We start from the raw sequence: 10,396 nt of genomic DNA on the forward strand, positions 1-10,396 counted from the left end.
CATCAAAGGATGAGTAGGAATGTTTGGAGAGGATACCTCAGGGGCCGGTCACCAAAATCAAATGCCTTTCAGTCCACATTCTGAATATATATTCAAGGCCACTCGTACTGAGCTTGAAACCTGAAAGGGATCACTGTAAAGAGCTACAAAAGCAAAACGCATTTTGTATTGGCTTGTCCTGTTCCTCTCACTGTGATCTCTGCACATTGGCACCCTGGCGCTGACAATGCAAAGCATTTTTGATTCCTTCATTCTCATTCTAGGGCAGCAGTGCACATAGCAGACTCTGTACACCTATTATACAATTACAGTCAGCCCTCTTCACTCCCCCAGCTCCTTTTCAAAGCAAGTACATTACTCACACCAGTGATATTGCGAATGTTGGTTGTTTTTTGAGGCAATTTGATTTTGGGACCTAGCCTGACCTTTTTAAAGAAATTGGCAATAAAGGTACCTGACAGCATGTTTGGTTTGTTTGTTGCTTGGGTACACTCAGAAAGAAAGAAATATATTACTGTGAGTACATCTGTAGAAAACTTTGGGTTAAGGGTTATGAGTTAAATGGGTTAAGGATGATGAGACTAAATATTTGAATTATTATATGGGTATCAGGGACCAAGTTTTTTAAGACCAAGGAATGAAAAGTTACACTGGGCTAGATTCCATCACTGACATTAATTGAATAGCACCTTAGTGTTGAGTAATCCCATTGATTTCCAGGGGACAACTCCTAAAGGAAAGCACTACTCATTGTGAGTAAGGAGTGGAAGAGTCTAGTCCTTAATCAACAGCTGGAAGTTATGAAGGATCTTATTTTAATGTGGGATAATAGCAAGAATTATGAAGCCACAGCAGCAACATAATGGTGGCAACACAATATAACAGTAGCATCCCTTACAAACACACCAGCTGTCACTAGAATATCGTTGGGGTTCCCTCCAAGACCTTTTCCACTAGGCCAGTGGTTCCCAAACTGGGGTTCAGGAACTCAATGTTGCAGGGGGTTCTCAGGAAAAAATTCCCTAATGGCGGACAGAGCTGTCCCTAGTGACCCCCAGGTAACACGGGCCAGCAGGCTGGAGCCCCTGGACTTCCAAGAGCTAAGCAGAGCAAAGCAAGCATATCTGTTACACTGAGGAGATTTAAACTTCAAGACTTCTTAGAAGAAATGGAAAGGGAGGTAGATATTTTTTGCTGTTTTAAAAATTAAATAGGCAGCTAGTATTGTTTTTAAAATTATTATGAAGAACAAGTTTAAGCTTTGTTGTAACGTGTGTTGTTTACTTGGACTGCTCAAGACCTGAATGCTTATGTAGGAGGAACTCTTTGAGTTGGCGTCTTAAATACCTTCGTGCTGTTTCACATTTGATACTCCATGACGAAACATAGGAGCCTTGTCTTATAACAGGCTTATTCAAAGTGATACAAGCTATGAAAGTGAGATCTTGGAAGAGTGTTGCTGTTTTCATAATGTAATAAAAATACTGTAATGATAAATAATAATAATAAATAGTGTGTAATAAGAATGTCATAAAAACAAATTTTATATTTTCAAGATTACTGCTTTTATAATTTATACTCAGGTAAAGGAGAAAATCCCTGGAAATATTCATTTTTAGGAGGGGGTTCGCGAGACGTGACATTTTAGTGAAAGGGGTTCACAGGTTGTTAAAGTTTGGGAACCGCTGTGCTAGGCTTATCCAGATGCCTTTTCCAGTTCTGGGAGAACACTTCATCCATTGCTCTGGGATCCAGAACACATAGTTTGACTACAGATTTTGCCACTCAGGTATTTTTATTTATTTTATTTTCCTTACTGCCAGGCCCACAGACTGTCCCTAGGCTCTGATAGTCAAGCTGGGTGCTTTCCATCTCATGGATCATCTCCAGCAGTAAAGATTTTACAGGGCAAATAATGCCCTCATTGACACCTGTGTTACCCCCTTGACTTCAGCATATACCCTCATTGACACCTGTGCAAACCCATTGGTTTCAGGTTACACCTTAAGTGACTCAGTCATTTTTACCCTATTTGTAAATAAGTGGTATATGTTCTCAGCCTATCTCAGCCTATACAGTTTAAAATTTTTTTTTATTTCAGCTAAAACAGTTCAGCCATTTCCAAGAATGAGGTTAGTGAAAAATTGTTTTGCCCACGATAGAAAATTCTGGTGGCCATTTTAAAAGAAATTCCAGCAACCCCATGCTTTGGAGCAGACACTTGAAATTTGGCACAGAGTGGCATTTGTGTCAGGGGTGTGCCTGTTGCTGTCTCTGTGAAAATCTGCCCAAATCTGGCCAATTTTAGCTTTGCAGCTGAAAACTCCAGTGATTCCATCTGTATTGAGCATGCTGCAGCCTGGGGCTGAGTAGGACTTTCCTAGCAGTTAGAGCTCTGGGTGGCTGTGAGCCATGCTAGATCCAGACACCAGAAATGAGAGCATGGAGACTCTCTCCTGTCCTCTGAATGAACCCCGCGCAGAACCCAGGCAGCAAGAAGGAGGAAGTTGTCTGATTCAGTGCAGAGGGGACAAGTGCCAGGCCTGTGTGTGGGGAATAGATTGGTATGAGGAGTAGGATAGCAATAGGCTGGAACTTGCTGGGCAAGGAGACTTGGACGAGAAGCCTGAGGAGCGGAGACTGAGACTGGCTAGATGAAAACAGAACTAAGACAAAGAGTCAGGATGAAAAAGAAGTGGGGCTGGGATAGAAAGAGGTTGGAGGGGAGAGGTCAGAAGGGGTCACATTTAGGGGATAATGGCAGAAGAGTGTGTGCCCACTACAGCATGCTCCCTTCCAGAGTCTGGAATCGAACCCAAGATTTCTGAGTTTCACCATTCCTTTGCTGTCAGCAAATATATGTGAAAACCACTGGCAAAGTGTATCATCCACTTTAGTACTGGTCCATATAGAGGATAACAACCTACTACTGCCACCAGTTACTGCATTAGCTCAAGTAGCAGTAATCTGTATGGTGAATCTAAAGAGTACAACTCTGCTGATGAACCATGTGGGTATCAGTATGATGCCTCATGACATACTTGCTTGGTTTTTTCATTTTTTTTAAAAGCCTTGGAAACGACACAAAAATATTACATTAAAATAACAAAGTCAAGCACTCAGGTGTAAGGAAATGCCACAATTTTGCATACACTTTACGATAGACTCTTTAATTATGTGATCACATACTATTTTTTGCACAGGATCCTTTGCCTCATTAAGTGCACAGGATTGACCTGTTCTGGGGATGAACTGAGCGTAGTGAAGGACTGGAGGCTGTTTGTAGGACCCCTGCCTCAGTTGCTACAGGTGTTAGACGGTGTGTAGAGAATGAGGCAGGAGTTTACAGAAAGAGAAAGGACAGTCTCATGGTTAAGGGAGTTGAAAGCTGCCCTGGAGAATTGGATTCTATCCCTGCCTCTGTTGCTCTGTGATAGTGGGTATGTATGTTTAAACCACTTTCCACAGGTGAACACTAATTGTGTGTGCCTCATTTTCTGGGTGCCCAATTTTATACCCTGGGGTCTGATTTACAGAAGTGCTGAGCATTCACAACTGCAAATGAAGTCAGTGCGGGTTGTGCTTTGAACGTATAAAGTGCTGTATAATACTAAGTACTCTGAGGATAATTAATCATTGGAACAATTTACCAAAGCTTGCGGATTCTCCATCACTGAAAATTTTAAAATCGAGATTTAGTTAAAACAGGTATAATTTTAGGGGCAGTTCTCTGGCCTGTGTTATACAGGAGATCAGACTAGATGATCACAGTGATCCCTTCTTGCTTTGGAATCTATGAAAGAAATCAGCTCCTACGTGTTTCAGATTGGGCACACAGATACAGGGTATTTTGACTTTAATCTGTCTGTGCCTCAACTCCCCATCTGTACAATGGAGATGACACCACCCCCTCACCTCACAGAGGTAGAGTGAAGATAGATTAACGTTTGGGAAGCACTCAGATACTATAACAATGAGCACCATAGAAAAGGCCATGAGGAAATTAATAATTCTGTCTTCAGAGCAGGCTTTGAAGTGTGCAGTAAATAAGGCAGCACCCACATTCTGAAGAATGAGGAGAAAACAAAATATTGCATAGTGGCTCATTAAGTGAGCATTGTCCCTCCTGTACATGGACAGAGGTCCAACGGAAAAAATAGCAACCTTAATTCTTTTATTTCCTAACTTTAGACTGCTTGACTTTGCAACCCTAATGTTCTTTTTACATGGGGGAGAAGTGGATGTGTGTGTGTTATATATGAATGTTATAGACATTTTTACTCGGGGAAATGTATTTTGATGGTTCTGAATGTGTCAGGACTTTTATAACTCATTCAATAAACATTAAAACATCTTAATTTTGGCAGGACTGCAGTGGTTGGAATGAAGAGCTATCTACCCATCAGTATGTGTGTGACTCCCACTATATTAGGGGAGGGATGCAAGGCCCAAAATTCAGACCCAAAATTCATCTCTCTTCTGCAGACTATACCTTTGTTCTCTCTTGTGGTGTTTTCCCTTAGCCTAAAGTAAGTAATTTGAGTCTGAAAGTAAATGATTGCTCTTAATTTATGGCAAAACATAACTTGTATATAACGACAGGTTTCAGAGTAGAAGCCATGTTAGTCTGTATCCGCAAAAAGAAAAGGAGGATTTGTGGCACCTTAGAGACTAACAAATTTATTTGAGCATAAGCTTTTGTGAGCTACAGCTCACTTCATCGGAAGCTCACGAAAGCTTATGCTCAAATAAATTTGTTAGTCTCTAAGGTGCCACAAGTCCTCCTTTTCTTTTTGTATATAATGGTTTTACTTTGACATATGTTATGTTCCATCCTGATCTCCAATATTTAGCAAACTAGCTGCTCCAGGTTTGCTAGAGTTAGCACCATAAGTAGCTCATGCAGTGTCTGCCAGCATGGTTCATTGCTTTGATATTCTCAAACCTTTTTTGCTTTATTCTATCAGTTCCCTGTCTCTTGTGTTAGCACAAGCTTTGCTTTCCTGTCCTTTTCCTCCTTGTTTCTTAGTTCTTACACTCTTAGCACCTTTCTTTTGTGTCTGGTTTCTCTATTTCTCCTCCAGTATTTTAGCTGCAGTGTTGCCATTAGTAGGTTGCATCATATCTGTGATATAAGTAAGTACTCTTCTTCGTAGGATCTGTATCGACGATTTCCTCCCTCTTTCTACATTGTAATTCTTCTCTATGGCTGTTCTCAGAATACTTTAGCAGTTTATTTTCTTTTGAATTTTCCCAGCTTTAAGATTCTCCATTACAGAGGTAACTGGAAGATGGAGTTATTAGGTTTTATGTCTTTTTAATCAAAGTTCCGCTTTTATAAGGTTGTTGGTGACATTTCTTTTGCAGATATGTGTTGTTGCTTTGCAGATGCCTTTCTTTTCATGGCTGCTACATCTGACAGTGGTTAGCAATTAATGAATTGTATACGGTGTAGTGATGATAGATTAATTTCATACCAGAGGCACTGAGGGTATTATATTTACTGATGAACTGTAATTTTGCACAGTCACAGTAATGAACAGTCATCTTTCTCATTTCAGGAGGAGTCAGGTAGTCCTTGTTGTGTTCCATGGGAAGCCATCAAAATCTGACAGGTATTTGGAAGGAGGTGACTTCTAACATACTAGTTATGTTCTACAACCCTTTTTTGTTTTAAATGAGAATAAGACCTCAGACTTTGTGGGATAGTTCCCCACCTTCAAGATCTGTGGTATATATTTCAAAAACTACTGTCGGAGTGCTTCCTGAGCCTTCCATTATAATGTCCCATCGCTCAGGAATCAGCTGGTAGTACAGTGCTATGGAGTTCAAACAGATGAAAATCACTGTATAAATATAAAACACTGATAGTTCTTTTCACTGCTTCTCAAATAAGTGACAACCAGGAATTTTGGAGTTTGATTAAAAGATAAATTAACACAAACATTTTACCAGTATCAAATTATGAGATTTCCTATTCTTACATAAAGTCTAGCGACGCAACACACCTTATGTATACATTACTTAGCCCTGGTCTACACTAGGACTTTAGGTCGAATTTAGCAGCGTTAAATCGATGTAAACCTGCACCCGTCCACACGATGAAGCCCTTTATTTCGACTTAAAGGGCTCTTAAAATCGATTTCCTTACTCCACCCCTGACAAGTGGATTAGCGCTTAAATCGGCCTTGCTGGGTCGAATTTGGGGTACTGTGGACACAATTCGACGGTATTGGCCTCCGGGAGCTATCCCAGAGTGCTCCATTGTGACCGCTCTGGACAGCACTCTCAACTCAGATGCACTGGCCAGGTAGACAGGAAAAGAACCGCGAACTTTTGAATCTCATTTCCTGTTTGGCCAGCGTGGCAAGCTGCAGGTGACCATGCAGAGCTCATCAGCAGAGGTGACCATGATGGAGTCCCAGAATTGCAAAAGAGCTCCAGCATGGACCGAACGGGAGGTATGGGATCTGATCGCTGTGTGGGGAGAGGAATCCATGCTATCAGAACTCTGTTCCAGTTTTCGAAATGCCAAAACCTTTGTCAAAATGTCCCAGGGCATGAAGGACAGAGGCCATAACAGGGACCCAAAGCAGTGCTGCGTGAAACTTAAGGAGCTGAGGCAAGCCTACCAGAAAACCAGAGAGGCGAACGGCCGCTCCGGGTCAGAGCCCCAAACATGCCGCTTGATGATGAGCTGCATGCCATTTTAGGGGGTTCAGCCACCACTACCCCAGCCGTGTTGTTTGACTCCTTCAATGGAGATGGAGGCAACACGGAAGCAGGTTTTGGGGACGAAGAAGATGATGATGATGATGATGATGAGGTTGTAGATAACTCACAGCAAGCAAGCGGAGAAACCGGTTTTCCCAACAGCCAGGAACTGTTTCTCACCCTGGACCTGGAGCCAGTACCCCCCGAACCCACCCAAGGCTGTTTCCTGGACCCGGCAGGCGGAGAAGGGACTTCCGGTGAATGTACCTTTTAAAATACTATACATGGTTTAAAAGCAAGCATGTGAAAGGATTACTTTGCCCCGGCATTCGCGGCTCTCCTGGATGTACTCCCAAAGCCTTTGCAAAAGGTTTCTGGGGAGGGCAGCCTTATTGCGTCCTTCATGGTAGGACACTTTACCACTCCAGGCCAGTAACACGTACTCGGGAATCATTGTACAACAAAGCATTGCAGTGTATGTTTGCTGGCGTTCAAACAACATCCGTTCTTTATCTCTCTATGTTATCCTCAGGAGAGTGAGATATCATTCATGGTCACCTGGTTGAAATAGGGTGCTTTTCTTCAGGGGACACTCAGAGGAGCCCATTCCTGCTGGGCTGTTTGCCTGTGGCTGAACAGAAATGTTCCCCGCTGTTAGCCACGGAGAGGGGAGGGGGGAGGGGGTAGCCACGCGGTGGGGGGAGGCAAAATGCGACCTTGTAATGAAAGCACATGTGCTATGTATGTAATGTTAATAGCAAGGTTTACCCTGAAAGAGTGTAGCCACTGTTTTATAAAATGTGTCTTTTTAAATACCGCTGTCCCTTTTTTTTCTCCACCAGCTGCATGTGTTTCAATGATCACAGGATCTTCTCCTTCCCAGAGGCTAGTGAAGATTAGAAAGAAAGAAAAAACGCACTCGTGATGAAATGTTCTCTGAGCTCATGCTGTCCTCCCACACTGACAGAGCACAGACGAATGCGTGGAGGCAAATAATGTCAGAGTGCAGGAAAGCACAAAATGACTGGGAGGAGGGGTGGCGGGCTGAAGAGAGTAAGTGGCGGGCTGAAGACAGGGCTGAAGCTCAAATGTGGCGGCAGCGTGATGAGAGGAGGCAGGATTCAATGCTGAGGCTGCTGGAGGACCAAATCAGTATGCTCCAGTGTATGGTTGAGCTGCAGCAAAGGCAGCTGGAGCACAGACTGCCACTACAGCCCCTGTGTAACCAACTGCCCTCCTCCCCAAGTTCCATAGCCTCCACACCCAGACGCCCAAGAACGCGGTGGGGGGGCCTCCGGCCAACCAGCCACTCCACCACAGAGGATTGCCCAAAAAACAGAAGGCTGGCATTCAATAAATTTTAAAGTTGTAAACTTTTAAAGTGCTGTGTGGCATTTTCCTTCCTTCCTCCACCACCCCTCCTGGGCTATCTTGGTAGTCATCCCCCTATTTGTGTAATGAATGAATAAAGAATGCATGAATGTGAAGCAACAATGACTTTATTGCCTCTGCAAGCAGTGATTGAAGGGAGGAGAGGAGGGTGGTTAGCTTACAGGGAAGTAGAGTGAACCAAGGGGCGGGGGTTTCATCAAGGAAAAACAAAGAGAACTTTCACACCGTAGCCTGGCCAGTCATGAAACTGGTTTTCAAAGCTTCTCTGATGCACACCGCGCCCTCCTGTGCTCTTCTAACCGCCCTGGTGTCTGGCTGCGCATAACCAGCAGCCAGGCGATTTGCCTCAACCTCCCACCCCGCCATAAACGTCTCCCCCTTACTCTCACAGATATTGTGGAGCACACAGCAAGCAGTAATAACAGTGGGAATATTGGTTTCGCTGAGGTCTAAGCGAGTCAGTAAAATGCGCCAGCGCGCCTTTAAACGTCCAAATGCACATTCTACCACCATTCTGCACTTACTCAGCCTGTAGTTGAACAGCTCCTGACTACTGTCCAGGGTGCCTGTGTATGGCTTCATGAGCCATGACATTAAGGGGTAGGCTGGGTCCCCAAGGATACATATAGGCATTTCAACGTCCCCAACAGTTATTTTCTGGTCTGGGAATAAAGTCCCTTCCTGCAGCTTTTGAAACAGACCAGAGTTCCTGAAGATGCGAGCGTCATGTACCTTTCCCGGCCATCCCACGTTGATGTTGGAGAAACGTCCCTTGTGATCCACCAGAGCTTGCAGCACTATTGAAAAGTACCCCTTGCGGTTTATGTACTCGCCGGCTTGGTGCTCCGGTGCCAAGATAGGGATATGGGTTCCGTCTATGGCCCCACCACAGTTAGGGAATCCCATTGCAGGAAAGCCATCCACCATGACCTGCACATTTCCCAGGGTCACTACCCTTGATATCAGCAGATCTTTGATTGCGTGGGCTACTTGCATCACAGCAGCCCCAACAGTAGATTTGCCCACTCCAAATTGAGTCCCAACTGACCGGTAGCTGTCTGGCGTTGCAAGCTTCCACAGGGCTATCGCCACTCGCTTCTCAACTGTGAGGGCTGCTCTCATCTTGGTATTCATGCGCTTCAGGGCAGGGGAAAGCAAGTCACAAAGTTCCATGAAAGTGCCCTTACGCATGCGAAAGTTTCGCAGCCACTGGGAATCGTCCCAGACCTGCAACACTATGTGGTCCCACCAGTCTGTGCTTGTTTCCTGAGCCCAGAATCGGCGTTCCACAGCATGAACCTGCCCCATTAGCACCATGATGCATGCATTGGCAGGGCCAATGCTTTCAGAGAAATCTGTGTCCATGTCCTGATCACTCACGTCACCGCGCTGACATCGCCTCCTCGCCCGGTATCGCTCTGCCAGGTTCCCGTGCTGCATATACTGCTGGATAATGCGTGTGGTGTTTAATGTGCTCCTAATTGCCAAAGTGAGCTGAGCGGCCTCCATGCTTGCCTTGGTATGGCATCCGCACAGAAAAAAGGCGCGGAACGATTGTCTGCCGTTGCTCTGACGGAGGGAGGGGCGACTGACGACACGGCTTACAGGGTTGGCTTCAGGGAGCTAAAATCAACAAAGGGGGTGGCTTTACATCAAGGAGTATTTCAGGCAGGACTTCACGGAGGGTTCCAATAAGAAATGGTGCACCTAAGTTATTGTTCTTATTGGAACAAGCAGGTTGGTCTGGCCTCTGATTGATACATGGCTAGATTTACCTCGCTGCACCTTCTCTGTGAGTGACTGCAGTGTGACCTAGAGGAATGAGTCCCCTAGACAGGGGAGGGGGGGAAGCAAATGAGTACAAAACAAATCTGGTCTATTTCTTGTTTTGATCCACTCCATCTATCTTTTACATCTTTGGCTGGCAGCAGACGGTGCAGAAGGACTGCAAGCCATCCACATCTCATGGCTGCTCGGCAGAAGATGGTACAATAGGACTGCTAGCCATCCTCATCTCTTGCCTGCCCGGCAGAAGATGGTACAGTACGACTGCTAGCAATCCGTATCGCCTGCCTGCTCACCATAAGATGGTTCAATAGGACAGACTGCAGGACTAAAGAGAATGACCTGGTCAGGTCACTTCTAATGTAGTCCCTGCACCCATGTCTGCCCAGGCACTCCCGGCCAACGTGGCCAGGAGCACCTCGGACATGACAATGACAGCTACCAGTCGTATTGCACCGTCTGCTGCCAGAAGGCAATGGGTTGCTGCTACTGTGTAGCAATGCAG

The 10,396-nt window shown here is 44.9% G+C and overlaps 1 long non-coding RNA gene across 1 annotated transcript; it reads left to right on the forward strand.

The window, feature by feature from the left end:
* Positions 1–1,655: 1,655 nt before the first annotated feature.
* Positions 1,656–6,015, forward strand: LOC122466759. The gene is made up of 3 exons (XR_006292528.1): positions 1,656–2,132; positions 4,368–4,529; positions 5,562–6,015. It is a non-coding gene; the product is annotated as an uncharacterized LOC122466759 (long non-coding RNA).
* The last annotated feature ends 4,381 nt before the right edge of the window (positions 6,016–10,396 follow it).

Source organism: Chelonia mydas, chromosome 7 (genome assembly GCF_015237465.2).
Source record: "Chelonia mydas isolate rCheMyd1 chromosome 7, rCheMyd1.pri.v2, whole genome shotgun sequence".
Taxonomy (NCBI): Eukaryota; Metazoa; Chordata; order Testudines; family Cheloniidae; genus Chelonia; species Chelonia mydas.